Genomic DNA, 18,894 nt, shown 5'->3' with positions numbered 1-18,894 from the left:
GGCATTAAAATCTCCGCATAACACAAACGATGCACCACACCGAGACACTAAGCACTCAAGTAACGAGGTATCGGAATAACGTGTAGGACTGTTGTATATGCTTGCCACCGTCGTACACACACCTCTGAGGCTCACAGTAACAGCTACACACTCAAACTCATCGTAACAGACGCCGTCTGTGTCAATAACCGTGAAGTCCAAGTCCGCACGAACGTACACTGATGCTTTTGAAGCATTGCGCGTATGCGCCGCGTCCACACACTGGAAAGAGCCACAAGCTGGTTCCGCGCATCGAGTGTTACTGTGGACACCCACGAAGCCTGGCAATCGATATTTGTCTTTCCTTACGTTAGTTTCCTGAAGCGCTATAACGTCTGGTGGAGTCTTCATAGCGATGAGTCGAAGGACTAAATCAGCGTGCCGCGGTCGCATCGACCTGACATTCCATTGCAGCACAAAGGGGCGAGGCTGCTGACAACTGTTAGAATTGTTTCCGGTAAAACGTCTCGCGAAGGCCTTCGAGGACAGGAACGAGTGCCTCCAAAAGTTGCTCTGCTGCTGACGCTGCTGGTGTCTGGCGACCGGCGATTAGAGATCTGATGACGTTGACAAGCATCTTCAGAAGATTGACAAGTTGCACATCGTCGTTGGATGATACCGGTTTAGGTACTGTGCTTGCAGTGCTTTCCACTGTGGTCGAAGTCTTTGTAGATACTTGTTCCGGCGGTTTCGATGGAAGCGCTGACCACGATGTGTCTGAGAGGCAGAAGATCCGCCCCCCTACTTTCCGATGCGTTGTTTCTTTGTCACTCTTTGAACGCACTGCTTTTCCAGTCGCTGGGGCAGCACTACGGCGACGGGAGCTTTCATCTCTTGCTGCCTTCTTTTTGGCTTTCTCTTTTAGTGCCATTAGTTCATTCTTCAATGAGGGACATCCTTTATCCGTTGCCAAATGTTCACCATTACAATTAGGGCACCGATATGCCTGACTTTCACAGGAATCTACATGGTGATTCCCACCGCATTTGGCACAGACCAGATCTCTGGTGCAAAAGCCCTGAACATGACCAATCTTAAAACATTTTTGGCATTGCAAATGCCCTGGTACGAAAGGTTGAACAGGATAGCGCACAAGTCCAGCCTTTATATGACTAGGCATCTTTCCAGAGGCGAAAGGTATCTTCATGCACTTTGACGAGCCCAGCCTTCGAACGCAAATTATTTTGCATGGTGGCGTGCAAACGATCATGTTCTTAAAAACGTCGTCTTTGAGATCCAAGTCCACATCAGATACGACACCAGCTGATATATGTGTACCCTGTGGTATGTAGGGACGCGTGTGGACCCCACAGATTTCAGACAAACCAAGTAGAGTTTGCACCATCTTATCTTAAGTCGTGTCAACGGCAATGACATTTTTCCAGGGGTTCACGCGAACCTCTTGGAATAGTCCAGGGGCAAGTTTGAAGAAGAAATTATTCAGTTTCTGTCGATAGATAGCATTCAGGCTTACCATCGCGTCGACGGGAATGAATAGAATAATTCCGGATCAAGCTACAGACAGGTGTTCGGCCTTAACTCAGGAAGAGGACCTTAGTGTTGAAGGTATGAACGACAATGTTGTGGGAATCATTAAGGAACGTGCAATAGAAGTCGGTGGTAACTCCGTTAGACAGGATGCCAGTAAGCTATCGCAGGAGTCGAAATATCTGATCAAGAAACGCCAGTGTATGAAAGCCTCTAACCCTACAGCTAGAATAGAACTGGCAGAACTTTCCAAGGTAATCAATAAGCGTAAGACAGCTGACATAAGGAAGCATAATATTGATAGAATTGAACATGCTCTCAGGAACGGAGGAAGCCTAAAATCAGTGAAGAAACTAGGAATAGGCAAGAACCAGATGTATGCGTTAAGAGAAAAAGCCGGCAATATCATTACTAATATGAATGAGATCGTTCAAGTAGCTGAGGAATTTTATAGAGATTTATACAGTACCAGTGGCACCCACGACGATAATGGAAGAGAGAATAGTCTAGAGGAATTTTAAATCCCACAAGTAACGCCGGAAGAAGTAAAGAAAGCCTTGGGAGCTATGCAGAGAGGGAAGGCAGCTGGAGAGAATCAGGTAACAGCTGATTGGTTGAAGGATGGTGGGCAGATTGTTCTAGAGAAACTGGCCACCCTGTATACGCAATGCCTCATGACCTCAAGCGTACCGGAATCTTGGAAGAACGCTAATATAATCCTAATCCATAAGAAAGGGGACGCCAAAGACTGGAAAAATTATAGACCGATCAGCTTACTGTCCGTTGCCTACAAACTAGTTACTAAGGTAATCGCAAATAGAATCAGGAATACCTCAGACTTCCGTCAACCAAAGGACCAGGCAGGATTCCGTAAAGGCTACTCAACAATAGACCATATTCCTACCAATCAGGTGATAGAAAAATGTGCGGAATATAACCAACCCTTATATATAGCTTTCATTGATTACGAAAAAGCGTTTGATTCAGTCGAAACCTCACCAGTCATGGAGGCATTGCGGAATCAGGGTGTAGACGAGCCGTATGTAAAAATACTGAAAGATATCTATAGCGGCTCCACAGCCACCGTAGTCCTCCATAAAGAAAGCAACAATATATCAATAAAGAAAAACGTAAGGCAGGGTGATACGATCTCTCCAATGCTATTCACCGCGTGTTTACAGAAGGTATTCAGAGACCTGGATTGGGAAGAATTGGGGATAAGAGTTAATGGAGAATACCTTAGTAACTTGCGATTCGCTGATGATATTGCCTTGCTTAGTAACTCAGGGGACCAACTGCAATGCATGCTCACTTTCCTGGAGAGGCTAAGCCGAAGGGTGGGTCTAAAAATTAATCGTGCAGAAAACTAAAGTAATGTTTAACAGTGTCGGAAGAGAACAGCAGTTTACGATAGGTAGTGAGGCACTGGAAGTGGTAAGGTAATACATCTACTTAGGACAGGTAGTGACCGCGGATCCGGATCATGAGATTGAAACAACCAGAAGAATAAGAATGGGCTGGGGGTGCATTTGGCAGGCATTCTCAGATCATGAACAGCAGGTTGCCATTATCCCTCAAGAGAAAAGTGTATAACAGCTGTATCTTACCAGTACTCACGTACGGGGCAGGAACCTGGAAGCTTACGAAAAGGGTTCTACTTAAATTGAGGACGACGCAACGAGCTATGGAAAGAAGAATGATAGGTGTAACGTTAAGGGATAAGAAAAGAGCAGATTGGATGAGGGAACAAACGCGAGTTAATGATATCTTAGTTGAAATCAAGAAAAAGAAATGGGCATGGGCAGCACATGTAATGAGGAGGGAAGATAACCGATGGCCATTAAGGGTTACGGACGGGATTCCAAGGGAAGGGAAGCGTAGCATGGGCAGGAGAAAATTAGGTGTGCAGATGAGATTAAGAAGTTTGCAGGGACAACATGGCCGCAATTAGTACATGTCCGGGGTAGTTGGAGAAGTATAAGAGAGGCCTTTGCCCTGCTGATGGCGTAACCAGGCTGCTGCTGCTGCTGCTGATGACGATGGATGAATAGTCCGGGTAAATGAATCTTACCGTGCTATTCTGTACAGACTCGAGTGTACTGCGTGGGTTCTATGGGGTGATCAGTTTTAAGTTTTACGGAGTTTTTAAAGTTCGCCCGGGGCGGAAAGCCCAATTCTTATCCTTGAGCTGTATTATTCGAGGCGGCTGACATTACTACCCCGAGAAATCGAAACACGTTTGAACTAAATTAAAACAAGAAACAGTAATTAACTTTTTCATTAATTAAGTTTCGTCACATATTGCAATTTACGAATTCTAGCCGGTGAGGTTCCAACACGTATCCACTTGAAATGAATTTCCGAGATTTCACCAGTTTGGAGATAATTTCCTAAAGTGTGGTAAGAGATACATGGGCGTGACAGTTACCTTTGTGCTTCAGTAATGAAAGAGCGTTTCTTCTAAATAAGTAAGTGGAACAACAGCGCTTTTTTACGGCAAGTCTAATGGTCCATATGTCGCAAACTGCTGGCATTCTGGAAATTCATTCCGAGTGGATACGCCTTGCAAACTCACCGGCTACAATTCGTGATTGAATGAGAAAAGGCAAGGCGCAAAAGACAAGGACTGAAGAAGGACACAAACGACAGGACCGGCGCCACTCAGAACTAAGTTTATTTCCGGTCCTGTCGTTCGTGTCCTTCTTCAGTCCTTGTATTTTGCGTCTTGCCTTTACTCATTCAAGCATGAACCACCTAGGCCATTAAACGGCATTGCATGCCTCCATGTTAAATATGGTCAAGGTGGCGGAGAACGTTAACAAAATTCAAGTCTGGCGTTTGACGTGCCAAAACCACGCTTTGATTATGAGCCGCACCGTAGTAAGAAATGCCATATTTATTTTTGCCATCTGGGGTCCTTTAACCTGCACCGAACGCACAGTACACGGTCGTTTTTGCATTTCACCCCAATCGAAATGCAGCCGCCGTGGCCGGCATTAGATCCCAAGCACTCGGGTTAGTAGAGCAACACCTCAGCCACTATGCCACCACGGTGGGTGCGGCGGAGAAAGGAGTGAACATCGTTTTTACAGAGTGCATTTCGCTTACCCGTTAGCGCGCTATACAGAACGAAACGAAAAGCTTGGCCGATATGTACGACATGGTGCTCATATTTCACATGGAGGCCAAATTCTTTTCTGTGACCTAGACGGGGTGCTGGCGAATGTGTTCGGAGTCTGCTCGGCCACCAAGCACAATCTGCGCTGCTATACGTTCTCGGTGACAAATCGCACAGCGCAGGAGCACACGCACAAATGTTTAAAGAATGGGACGACAGACCGCCTGCAGTTTGCCATGACGTCGAAATAAGAAGCACAAACAGCGACGTTTGTGTACTTTTCTGGTCAATAGTTCAGTTCGTATGGTTGCGGCACGCATTACTTTTTTTTTTAAAATCCAAACGACGAAAACTGTGCGCGCACAAATTAGCGCGGCGTTTGTGACGTTTGAATTTGGCGCCTTTTCCCGCGCATGCCATTAGCTCCGGCCGGTGCACTGCGTTACTGCGCTAAAGAAAGTAGTTCATCAAAGAAGCGAAGCAAAAAACTTTTATACACTTGCAAATCGCAACAATTGTTCAGTAATAACATGAAATTACATAATTTGTTATCTAATAGTACAAGTTATGATAATATAAGCGTGTATTTGTATGAGTGTACATGTATGATTGCGCGTTTGCGCTGTTGATGCTTGGCGCATTCCGGCGAGTTCGTGCACGCCGTTGGCGTGAGACTTTCCTGCGTTTTCCGTGTTCTTTGTGTGCTTCGCTGTGACATCTTTGGAATATTCCTGCGTGTTGCTCGCTTTTTATGGACTTGTTGCCTCGAAGATCGCCATGATCGCCTCCGACTCGGCGACATCAAGGGTGAGTGAGTGTTTCGAATTCCCCTTGTTCGTCCATTGCGACGCGGTGAACGGAAGCGGGGAAATGATTTCAGCGCTTGTGCGTGTCTTCCGCGCGCCTCTTTTCTAGTTTTCATTCCTAGTACTATCCTTCCGTTGCGAGAATGGGTTGTACAGCACTAGATTTGTGGTAGATAACGTGGAGTTTTGTCCTGGTTTAACTTTACACTCCGCTTGTGGTGGCGTAAGGCAGCTATGTGGTGCCACCTAAAACAGGGCATGTTGTACGCCATGATTTCTGATACGGTGTTCGAGCACCGATTGAGTTAGCCTTATTAATGAGCGCAAAACAATGCGACGTGAAACCATCCGATCTGTACTGTAATCGAAGATAGTTCGTTTGCGCCACGCTAGTACAAGGCGTGTGAGCGAGCTTTCAGCAAAAGGGGGTGGGGGGGGGGGTGCGGTGGGATTGGCGAAAGTGTATTCTGTTGCGCTGTTCCCTTCAGGATCGAGTGACTCCGCGGAGCTTCAAGGCCACTATCTGACACGCCGTGCGGCCGATGTTCGCGCGATCGGAAAACACAGAGGAGGCTGTCGCGCAATAATAATAAAGAATTTCAAGGGTGTACATGCGATACGTAAGATACAATAGGGGTGACGCCACAGAGTGCTGCGAAATCATCGAGTTATACGCCTTGCCAACCGCGTGTGTTTTGTTTTCCCCCAGGTCGCGCGCATTCAACTTTCTTTTATCATCATCTCCGTTCGACGCCATCGAGTGCTTCGCCCAAACGGCTTCGCGTAGGCGCTCTTTGCATTCACGGAAAGGCAGATTTCATGGCACTCCAGGTCCTACAACATTCAAAATAATGTAATTTCGTGAAATTGCAGCTTTTCGCACTTCAGTAACTGATTTAACAATAGTTTTAAAATCAGTAAAGGAACGAGATGCCTGGCATATCTGCGTTGTCGTCCCACTGTGTTTCGAGGCGGCATGTATACGTTATCGGCAACATAAACATCAATAATTAGCATTGTTTCTTGTGACCATAGAAGTAGCTAGTTATGTCGAAAAGCAATTTTTGCTTTGAATCAGAGCACTATAGAGTGAACAGATTGAAAGGGGAGCGCATCGTTGTGAACTAAATCACGACGCTTTGCCACAAGCTTGCAATAATGCTTTGTCGAAAGAGCAGTTCTGTGAAATTCTTTCTTTGAGAGTAAGCAAAACTTCAGTATCATCAGGTAGAAGGGGAGTAAAAGAATGTTACACTGGTTTTATATGAAGGAGCTGCCTCTAATATGTGGCCATAACAGTTAAGTAGATGCGTGGAAATAATGTTTAAAGTAACTAGAGGAATGTGAAATAAATTTTTTGACAAGCTCACACTGCCATTGGCAAGAGCGGCCACACTTTAGTGTATTCAATGACTAGTCATTTGTATCCGTCCATTTATGTCAGCCTAATGGTCCATGTAGCTCTTTTGATGGTCGCTTTTGCTGCATCGTGGCTTCACGTTTTAATAGTGACATCTTTTTTCAGATTCAAAATGAGCTGGGAGAGGCCCCAGCTGGAACGGTAAAAGTGAATTCTTTGGCCATCCATTCTGTAGCGTCACGATGATTGAATACAGTGATACCGTGAAAATGTATTGCAGGAAGCAGAAAAAACAACAACATTGCTGATGCAACTGCAACGCATTTGCTCCAGTGATCAATTGGTGCAGAGTGCCTTCATTAGGAGACATGGTGCCTTTAAGCACTCAGCTTAAAGACTTTGCAACTGCACCGGGACTGGGAGTGAATTTCAGTGCCACTTGTGAACATATTAAACGCAGAATGTGCCTTTTTCAGTGTATATGCCTGAAATGAGAGGGGCGTTCAGAAACTTAGTGTGGACATTAGTGGTCTGCATGAGTGCACATCTTTCTAGTTTTACCAGAACGAAGGTATTATGACCTATGTCATGCAGCAGTGCACAGCTAGAGGTATCAAACCAGAACAGCAGCACCCTTTGAGAAAGTTTGCTGAAAAACGAGCAGTGATCGGGGCTTTCTACATTTCAAGGGCCAAATTCCAAAAAGATTGATGTCGAGCTGGACGGTGTGAAGTGCCGGTCACCACATGCTGTAGCCAGCATGGCATTTTTAATCTCCTTGGCAGTATGTCTCGTTAAGATACAGAAATTGCATCACTGCTCATAAAGAAATTGGAAATTGGGAGATTGAGGGGAAGTGGAAGGGCTCCCCTCTGGAGCAGCCAGTGCATGCCCTTTGCTATACTGATAATCCTACCTTAATGAGAACCAGTGATGCATGTTAACCTATTACGCAGCCAAGTGCATTCCTTGTTTTGTATTAAGGGGACACTAATGACACCTTAAATGAATTTAAAATAAAGCATCGTCTTAAATAACTACTTCTGTAACTTTCTTGGTAGTTGTATGATTATTAGGGAAAATAAAGCTCAAAGTTCAATTTTCTGAGTATCGCCCCAAAATCTTTGTGCTGACACCTCATTGTCACATCATGGATTCCAAGTATTTTTTCAAACTTGGGCTGTATTGGTTCTGTAAAAGTTCTTGGCGCTTTTTATTTTGGGTTTTTGGAATACGATGAACATCTTTATTTGTAAAAAAATTGCTACACCTCAACAGACATCATCAAAATCCATGACGTCACAGCAAGCGGGTGTGGTAACTTCAAAGCAGCACTGCCACCAATCTTTCCTCTTGCTGCTTTTACAGTTTACTCAGCCTCTTGTCACGGTATGAGTGAATCTCTTGAATTGTAGGAAGGTCATGTACAGATACATCTAAAATAATTTTTCTCTTTAGTGCTTTCATGCCGTAGTTGCTTAGGGGTGTTGGCACAGCTCCGCTAAGCACGAGGTCACAGGATCAAACAACCGCATTTTGATGGAGGTGAAATACAAAACTGCCCAGGTACCTTGCAGCCTGATTTGGTAAAAATTAGTCCAGAGTTCCCCACTAAGGCGTGCCTAAACATCAGATTGTCGTTTTGGCACTTAAAACACCAGAATTTAATTAATTTAATTTTGCTTTAGTGCTCCTTTAAGCTGTAGAATTCATGATCTTTGCAAAAACTCGTGCTCAAAGTATTCTCCATAAAGATTAAATAAACAGATATAAGTGTCTATATTTTGAATTGTGGTGATATGTGATGACTATTAGAACGGTGGTACAATGAGACAGAGAGAATTGTAATACAATGTGTGATGGCACGATGATGCACATCGAGGAAATGACCGAGTCTCCCTAGAGGTCCCTGACATGGACATCAACTGACTGTCCACAAACTTCTGAGTTCACTCCGTGATCTTGTGCAGCCTGTGCTTTGCAAGTCGATTAATTTAATTGAGGTGGTGGTTGGCACATACTGTCCTTGCAGCTTATGTACATTTCATACAGTGGAGTGGAATCTCACATATTGCTTCTGCAGCACAGCAAGCTAACGTGACGTGTAGTGGTAATCTTAGTAATGATCGACAATCATATCCCTCTTTGAGCTCCTAATGCTGCTTGCCAACACAAGCAGCAGCAGTTGCCCAAGATAGCGGGAAGGAGATTCATTGAAAAGTGGCATATGCTCAGGGTCGCATACCCAGTCACCCAAGCTGTTCCAACGGTTGATTTTGAACTCTTCCCTCAACATAGCCCAATCTCCCCATTAGACCATGGACTACCTATTGACACAAATGGATGGGAAAATAGAGACAAATACCTCAAAATATGAAGTATCCTAAGAATGGTAATCACAATAAATAGTACTAGATGTGCATTAGCGCAAGCTCTTGGGCCAGTTGGTGCATGATAAACTTGAAAAAGGGGGGTACCAACAAAACAAAGGACGCGCACACACGTAAAAGGCCTTAGACTGGGACGGACGCTGGTCCGTCCCAACGTCCGTCCGTGTCTAATGCCGTTTCCTTGTGTGCGTGTCATTTGTGTTTCGCTGGTACTCCCCTTTTTCAAGTACTAGATGTTTGGATACTTTGGTTTATTATTATTCTTTGTGCTGGATTGTTTTTCTGAAACATGTGGCATCCAGACAGCATAAGAAGCTTGTAAGAAGTCAAGTTTAGCAATCTAGATTTGCAACAGGTACTTGTGTAATTTATTTGCAGTAGGGCTGTTGTGCGAATGTGCTTGAAAGGCTTAAAACTGTTTTGCTAACATTTACTTAAACATGCAGGTTCACATAGGTTGAAGGAGTGCACATTGAGAAGGTTATCCTGGCACAGCTTGCCATGGCCTGCCATGGTGGACCAGGAAAGTTTGCAAGGGCCTTGCTTCACCATGTGTTCACAGAGGAGGAGCTCATGGGCCATTTGGGCTTTGGAAATAACACCAAGGGGCAAAAAAGGCTCTTGACCCCACCAGGGTCAGTGCTGTTATAGGCAAGTACCATATATCCTTTCTGGTTGCATTTTTACATTCACATTTTTTTCTAAAATTATGAACTTGCCATTGACATAACAAACGACTTTCAAGTAGCCTGTGTGTGCAGTTGTGTGCGACAATAGCCTACTATTTGGAATGACTGTTCATACGATCTTAAGTGCATAATGCCGCCATACTCAAATGCTTCTAAAATTTAAAAGCTGCCTTCACTGCTGAGTTTTTAGTGGCTCCACCACATAAAATGAGCTGCATTTGCGCATTAGCAGTGTTACTTGGCTGTCATTGCAAGAATAGTTGCTCCAAATCTATTGGCATGGAGGACATGTTTAGTTAGCCTGAAAATGTTATTCTAATACGCGAATTGCGGAGAAGGTATGCTCAAGTGTGGTGACTGCTCAGCTCGAGCAGGATCATGTTCACCAAATTGCAGAAGTCAAAACAGCTCTCCAGGTTCTGAGATGTGAAACAGTAGTTTCACCAATTTTAACTGACCACATCGAATTAAGGTTGCTCCTATATTGAAGGAGGTCCATGTGATGCCAGACAGCAGCCTTTTAGCAGAGGGAACCTGAGTGGTGTGGCAATTTTCTTTTGGTTGTTTCAATCAAAGAAACAACAGGGACAGAGTTGCAAGCATTGCTGTCAACAGTACTACGTTTAGTGGGCGCTTACTCATTCTAAGCACTTAACCTATGACTCGTATTTATTAATGCACACTTTATCACTTTGTATTCTAAGATATGAAAAAAATATTTATGTGGCTTTTCCCCATATACTTCAATAAATTGAGAATAGGATCTTGGGGCCTAATGTATAAAGCTTCTTACAGACCATCGGACATGTCCACTACTCCCATTCTGAAATTGTTAGAATTGATTCCTGCTTCCTTACTTCACCTACCTGTTAACAGGGTTATTATGAACCATTGCCAAGTAGATTATGGGCTTAAATTAATCAAAAAGATGAATGGGCTTTTCTGTCGCTCTTGTTTAGCCCGTTGAGGATCACATTTTGGGGAGAAATATGCCTCTCTAATTTAGGAGTTATATATTTTTTGTGGTGTGCAAATGCTCAAAACTTTCGAATTGAATAGTGTCCTATTCAATTTAGTCTTTGAGTGGTCACTATTTGTAAATGCGAGTATTCTAATATTTCGAAACACCAATAAAACATGAAATTTGAGCCAAAGCACGGTAAATTTTCACCTCCAATAACATAGTGTAGACATAAAACGTAAGAACTTGTAATAGCAGACCAGGCTACGTTACTTCAGTAGCTGTACTTTAGAGGCTTTACAGCAATCATTTATGCTTACTGAAGAGTCCTGTGCATGTGAAGAAACTTTCTGCTGCTCCATTTGTGCTTTTAATAAACAGCTTTTCATAACATAACAATGACAGAAACTTGCTAACTTTAATAATACTAGGATGTGAGCCTCATCTTACATTGATTGTGATATCAGCTGTTCATTATTCAGAAGCTATCCATTATTTGATTTGCTTCTAGCATTTTTTCGTTCAGCCTCAAAAATCACTTCGCGCACCCTTAATATTTTTATTGCAGATTTAAGTTCTTCAGAGTGACATTCCGAGAAAATAAACTGGTAAATAATATTTTTAAATAACAATAAAGTGGCAATACCATTTCAGTATTTGCAGTTTTACATGTTTTATTTTTTTTATGCAGGATAAAGCAGCATAATTTTTTTGTGTAATGAAACTTACAAAAAACTTGTGGCAACACTCCCAAATTACTGCAATGACAGACACCAAGGAGCTAGGTGAAAAATCAGTTTTGGAGAAAACCAAGGAGCGACAGCACTATAAGAATATTTTCTAGAAGTCTCAGAAGGTTGCAGCACCTCCAGTGGGATGCTAGGCAACACTTTATTCTGAAAAGGCAAATTTTTTTTCAGAACGTTCCATCACAGCCACAGATGTACGGCAGTGAACCCTAAAAGGGTTAAAGAAGTCAGTCCTATGGCATATGGCTCTTAAAAGACAGCATTTCTTCGTCTCTGTCACATTCTGCATGTGTCATGCTAAGCAGCTAGGTGCACTACACGGAATCCTCATTATAACAGTAATTCAGTCGTCGAGGCAGAAAACACTTCACTGTAGGCAGTGTCTTCTTTAATGTAGAAAGTCTTAAGTCATTGTAAGGCGAGAAGTACATTCCGATTGCATGTGAACTCAGGAAACCTAACATCAAATGAAGCTACACTCAGTTGTAGTGACATGACAGTATTGTATTTGGAGCATGGAAAAGCACAGTAAAGTGCAGCAAATTTTAATTATGAAAGTTATAAGAAATAATTTTAGTTGTCAGTTCAGGTTTATTTATGAACGACATGAATTTGTTTCACCATTTCGTTTCTCGGCAAGCAAAGCTCGCATCTTTGACATTGAGGATATTCATAAAGTTATTTTGCTACAGTGTTTTGTTCCTCTTTGCCCTTTCCTGCATTTGACACTTAGTGGAGTCCTGTGCCGCACTGAATAAATTTAAATGGTCATGCTGTAAAGCTGTACCCGTGGAAAGTTGGAATAAAGCAACACAAATACATAAATCAATTTCGTTATAACGAGGGCAGATTGCATGCCATTCTTTTGCATGTGGAAGTTGCTTTTTAAAACTTGCTCTGGCTTCTTGTTTTTGCAGGCTTCACGTGTCGCAAATTGCCTGGTACCAACATGCCCTATGTAAAGAACTGTGGCCTCGCTTCCCGCATGGGACCAATAACCTCTCAAGAGCCCAAGTTGGACAGCTCAAACCAAAACACAAGTGTTGTGCTTTTGTAACTCTCGACATTTTTATGTTCTGTGTTAGTCTCCTGAAGGGCTTTGGATTTCTCAAATGAGCTTACAAATGTTGTGCCTTTCTATGCCTTCACATTTTTATGTTAATTTTATTTATGTTAATTAAGTCCACATTGGATTGCTCAATCCAGAATACAAGTGCTGTGCTTTGTTATAGTTCACTACATTTTTATGTTAGTTTTTGATATGGTTCTAGTAAGGAAAGTGTTTCCTTATTAGTATATTTTTTAAGTATCTTAAGCCATTTCATGCCAAACCACCCAATTTTGTCAAGAACTGTTCCATTATGGCAAACCATTTCAAGTTTGCTTGATTTTGAGTAGGTACAATGAGAAAATTTGCTTTCGTACATACACTTGAGTCATTCCAGGGCAACCAACCAACGTTTTTTTGACCATCACAGATATAGTTGAAGCTCCAAACTCTTGCTCCCCATTTATTTTCCTTCGGAAAAAAATTTTTTGAACTTTGGAAAAAATTTATTGTTCTTGCCCAGCTAAGCTAGAAGGCACTGATACACGTTTCTTCTGAAAGGGAAATTGTATGATCCAAATATTCAGATGGTGTTCATGTCAAGAGACTGAAGTGGTGTGAGTGCCAAAATTTGCAAAGTTTGAATTTTCTTCTAACGTAGGGAAATACAGAAGGCACAAAATAAATATAAAATCAGACTGGTTGACTTGGGATAGCTGCAAAATATTTCAAGCCTTGGAGGTTCAGTTGATCAGCTAAAAAACTGTAAAGTTCAAATTTTTTGCAAAAAGCTTCGTGTTGAAGGTAAAAAATTAGTTTTGGTGGTTGGCACAAAAGTATATGTCGCCCATCGTTACACAGCCCTACATGTCTGCTATACATGTGACAAGTAACAAAAAGGTATTATTCTTTAAGTGCGATAAATTATTTTTTATAATCTTCATTTGTGGATCACACATACAGCATAAATGTAGCATACATATATGAAGCCATGTCATCTAGTAAGGAAATATTGTTAATATAATTAGCCACAAGAACTATTCAACAAACTGACTGCCTTTTTTATCATTGCGAAGGCAGGTGACGTCAAGCGCTGCAGCTGCAGTCTCAATTCGTATTTTTTTAACATGAACGCAAGAAGTGGTTGCCAATGGTGTCTGACCACATCAGACTAAACATGGCACATATGACTTTTATAGATGAGCATGTTCCGGCTCTGAAACAGTGGTAGCAAACAACACCACAAGAATTTGTTCGTACTCATGTAGGTTTTCAGTCCTAATTATGAAGGTGTTTTCTACTTGCATCATCATTGGGCTTCAGGGAGCAGGGCACAAAGTGTCCTGCTCCCTCTATGTTGCATTGCACTGCGACATGCCCTTTAAAATGCTTTGTATAAACAATATCAGCGCTCTTTCTGGATTTACTGTCTACATAATAGCTGATATTTCTTTTTGTAAACTGCACGAACCATATCTTTTAGCACTGCAGGATTCCCTCACGTATTTAATACGTACGATGTCTGTTAGAAAAGTATTTGACCTTTTTTTTGCGAACACCTGATGAATATGTAACAAGTGCGTTTTCATCAGCCGCCCTTGAACCTTTGTGCGCATGCACGAATTTTTTCCTGCCTGCCAATAGCGTGACTTGCTGGGACGCAGCATTTGAATGAGGTAGTACACAGTGCTCTCGTCGGTTTTTTATTGCAAGGAAAATGGCGGAGTGACTGGAGCAGTGCTACTGCATCAAATTTTGCCAGAAACTGGGCGACAGCCAAGTGGAAACCATTCCGAAGATTCAGACTGCTTTTGGTGACTATGCTATGAGCAGCACACAGATTAAGGAGTGGTACAACCAGTTTAAAGACGGCCACGCATCGGTGGAGAGCGAGCCACGCTCCAGTCGGCCATCAACATGCCGAAATGACCAGGTCATTGCCGAAGTGAACCCCGTGGTGATGCGGGACTGTCGTGTGACTATCCAAGAAATTGTGGAAGAGGTGGGCATCAGCACATTTTATCCACATTCCATTATCACTGAAGATTTGGCCATGAAGAGAGTTGCACCGAAATTCGTTCCCAAGCTGCTCATGGTGGAGCTAAAGCAACTTCGTGTTGAAGTCTCACAGACATGCTGGATTCCACAAACAGTGACCCCAACTTCATGAACACCATAATCACTGGTGACAAGTCTTGTGGGTATGTTTACGACCCGGAAACCAAATCCCAGTCATTACAGTGGAAGCATTCCACGTCACCAACCAAAGACCGCTAAGTGCGCATCAATGTTAAAGTGTTGCTGACTGCTTTCTTTGACTCCCGCAGTGGTACACAACGGGTACGCACCACAGGGTCAAACAATCACTAAAGACTACTACAGGGATGTCCTCCATGGTCTATATGATGCTGTGTGGCCCAAGATACCGAAGTTGTCAACAGGAAATTGGCGCATCCATGACGACAATGCTTTTCTCGCACTTGATTCAGACTTTTTTGGCGAATAACCAGACTCCTGTAGTTCGACAGGTTCCTTACTCTCCTGATATGGCCGCCTGCGACTTCTGGCTGTTTCCCAAAATCAAGAGGCCATTGAAAGAAGCGCGATTTCAGACAAGAGAAGACATTATGGCTGCAACGACAGCTGAGCTAAACTCCGTTCGGAAAGAGGCCTTCTCGGAATGCTTCTAACAATGGCAGCACTGCTGGGAGAAGTGACTGGAGTCCCAAGGTGACTACTTTGAGGGTGATTAGGTTTCCAACGCTCCAGTTATGCCAGTTTGTTTTTTCTTCAGCCAAAGGTCAGATACTTTTCTAACAGACCTCGTATTGATAGTTTATGTGCAATGGCTGTATGGTTTACCTGGCCCACACCAAACACAAGCCTCGTTGCGTTAGAGCATGTGGCCCTTGGCAATAAAATGCAGACCCTAACACCGCTTCTCTGTCATCTGTGTGGAGACAAAGCCAGCTTTGTCGTGTGCATTCCCAGCCGGCAAGCTGTGCGCACATCCGAGAAAAGTCGGTGCTGACAAAATTTCAAAAAAGAATTTCTCGCATTTAAAAATAATGCTTTCTTTAACTTAACACACGCATAGCAGACATGTAGAGCTATCCAATAATGTATCATATTTTTTGGCCAACTACGAGAGCTGTTTTTCCTTCAACGTGAAGCTTCTTGCAAAACATTAGAATTTGTTTTTTTTTTGCAGGCGATCAGCTGAACCTTCAAAGCTGCACATATTTTTTTGCTATACTATGTCACCTGGGCTACCATTCTGTATTTAAGTTCTTTCCTGGGAATTTTTCGTTACGAAAAAAAATCTAACGGATTGCAATTTGACTCATTTTTTGCCGGTGCCAAAAGCAATTGAAGTATTCAAACATTTGAAAAATTGTCTATTTTGGCAGTTGCATCACTTCACCGTATTTCCACGCACACCATTTGAAGGCCTCGATCAATACAATGTGCATTTGAAAAAGAATGTTGATTGATGTCCTCTAGCTCAGCTGAGCAGGAAAACTAAACTGTCACCAAAATGCTACAAAATATCTGGCAAAAATTAATAAAAGTGGGTAACGAGTTTTGAACTCTATAAACACATGGCAGTGTTTCAGCTATATGTGTGGTGTCAAAAAAACACTGGTCGATTCGGCATGGAATCGCACACCTGCAAGTGCATCTGTGCCATTGTCAGAGTTCAGTAAAAACTGCATTTTACATAGCTTTGTAAACATGGTTTATTGCTATCTAAAATACATGAGTAAAAATTAATAGGTATAAGTCGGCTTAAATTTAAAATGCAACAAAAAATCTCCAGTAATGGCAATGATGTGCCTTTCATGTTTGCATGAAACCATATCTTTTTCTGAATTCTTTCGTTATTTTTTTGTGACAGTGAATAAAATTGAACTCACAAAAGGAGTAACTTTGTTTTATTCCAGCACATCACTAATAGTTTTTTTTTCATATAAAAATCTGAAGTAGTTAATATGAATAAGTTGCTTGATATGGAATGACCTGCGCAGGAACGTTATCATGGCAGAAAATGCAACTGTATCATGCAACAGCAATGCAGCATAATAAACTGCTCCCATAAGCATCACTTATTGTGATTACCATATTTCAGAAGTATGTAAGGTTTACTGAAATTGGCACACACCATTCAACCAACAAATAAGGATTGTACAGTGGTCGTTTTTCAGTTTTACAGATTTTTTAAAAGTTGTCTGTGCCAGGTAGCATAATTTTTGTTCTTGAGCTGGATTATTCAGAGGTGGACATTACTAGCACAAGAAATGGAAACATTAAAATTAAACTGATTCTCATAAATTTATTAATTCACTTAAACATCACGGCACATATTTCAGTTTGCAAATTGTAGCCAGTGAGGTTGAAAGACATATTCACTTGAAATTAATTTCCAGGATGACACCAGTTGCGAGATTTTTTCAGAAATGTGAGAGAAATACATGGGCATTCCGGTTACTTTTCTGCTTCAATGCATAACAGTGTGTTTTGTTAACAAAAAAGTGCTACAGCAGTGCATTTCTACAGCCAGTTTGATGGCATGTGTCTCGTTACTGGTGTCATTCTGGAAGTTCGTTCTTAGTGCATACACCTTGTAAAATTACCGTCTACAATTCGTAAAAACTTTATTAGGAACTGAGTTTTTCTTAATCAGCTGACTATGGTGTCTTGATTTCTCATGCAAGTAATGTTTGGCACTCTGTATCTAGAATTATGTTAGCTGCAACAGTCCGTGTTTAATAAATTCCATGAAACTTAAAGATAACCACCCTGCATATCGGGTCTCATTTGATTGCTGTGGGCTCAAGCAAATCGTGCCATGGTAATAGTACCACTGGCTCCCTAATAGAGAAAGCAAGTACCTTTTTTGAGTGCTCTTATTGACAGTCATGTCAGTCTGCTTCTACATTTATTTATTTAGGTATTTATTTTTTAAAATTTATTTCTTTTGGGAAATGTGTTTTACTTGAGGGCCACACAGACTACACTTTCAGTATTCAATTCTGTTATGGTGTCAAGCTGCAGGAAGTTTGTACTGTGCAATAGTTTTTAAGAAGTTTCTGATGTTCTCAAACTACAAATGGTTGTACATTTACACAGATGTTTGGTTACAAATAAACAGTTCACCTAGAAAAATGGTTTTTGTCTGCATCAGTTCAGCACTCCTGATTTTGTGGAGGACCATTCACTCTGACAATTGAAAAATGTGGCATAACAGTACTGTTTTATGTTTTATTACAGGCATGTTTTATTACAGGCAATCTAGGAGCATGTTTTGAGCCCAGGGTGACAGAGGCCTGCGATACAAAATGGCTGTATTTAAATTTTATCCCTATCCTCTCACAGCAAACATACCAACGTGACATCAAAGGTAATTATATGCAACATAGCTCAGCAGTATTTTAAGGTAAGTGCAGGTTTAAACTGCTAAATACCCAGTGGGGCATAAAGGGATTTCAACATAATTTGTGTTGATGTTCAACAGATCTGCAACAATTCTTCCATGGGCTTTCAATATTGACGAACAACACATTTCAACAATACGTCAATGGGCTTTCAATTTTGAGACCAAACACATCTTCAACAATGCTTCAATGGGCTTTCAACATTGACAAACAACACATTTCAACAATACCTCAATGGGCTTTCAATTTTGAGCTTCAACAATGCTTCAATGGGCTTTAAACATTGACAAACAACACATTTCAACAATACGTCAATTGGGTTTCAACATTGACAAACAACACATCTTCAACAATGCTTCAATGGGCTTTCAGCATTGAAGTACACCATAGTTTCAACGATATGCCAATGATCTTTCAAATTGAGAGGCCACAATGATGTTTCGAGTGAATGTCGCGGGCCAATTATCAACACTTGTCAACAATTTCCTCAATGATGTTTCAACAATTCCCCAATGATCTTTCAAGGTCATTTGTTGACGTTGAACAATGATACGTCAATAACCTTTCAACAATTTTTTTTGTAAGGGTTCCTAACACACAGCCAGGGCACTGGCCCCTTATAATGGACGCCGATGGAAATGCAGGATGTGTCCAATCATCGGTTGTTTGTCACTGCTTGTAGGGACGTTTGTCTTCTCAAACTGCATATATATATATATATATATATATGCAGGGTGTTTCTGCTAACTTTAGGCCGAGTGTATAAACTCTATGACGACGCGACTAAATGCATGTTGCTCCCTTTGGTATG

The 18,894-nt window shown here is 41.9% G+C and overlaps 1 long non-coding RNA gene across 1 annotated transcript; it reads left to right on the top strand.

The window, feature by feature from the left end:
* The first annotated feature begins 5,247 nt into the window (after nt 1–5,247).
* LOC142579991 (uncharacterized) lies at nt 5,248–17,831 on the top strand. Its single transcript, XR_012827519.1, has 4 exons — nt 5,248–5,452; nt 6,977–7,012; nt 9,648–9,852; nt 12,518–17,831. It is a non-coding gene; the product is annotated as an uncharacterized LOC142579991 (long non-coding RNA).
* Nucleotides 17,832–18,894: the final 1,063 nt, after the last annotated feature.

Source organism: Dermacentor variabilis, chromosome 4 (assembly GCF_050947875.1).
Source record: "Dermacentor variabilis isolate Ectoservices chromosome 4, ASM5094787v1, whole genome shotgun sequence".
NCBI classification, from domain to species: domain Eukaryota; kingdom Metazoa; phylum Arthropoda; class Arachnida; order Ixodida; family Ixodidae; genus Dermacentor; species Dermacentor variabilis.
The sequence above is the reverse complement of the archived record's forward strand: the minus strand, read 5'-3'. Positions and strand labels throughout refer to the sequence as shown.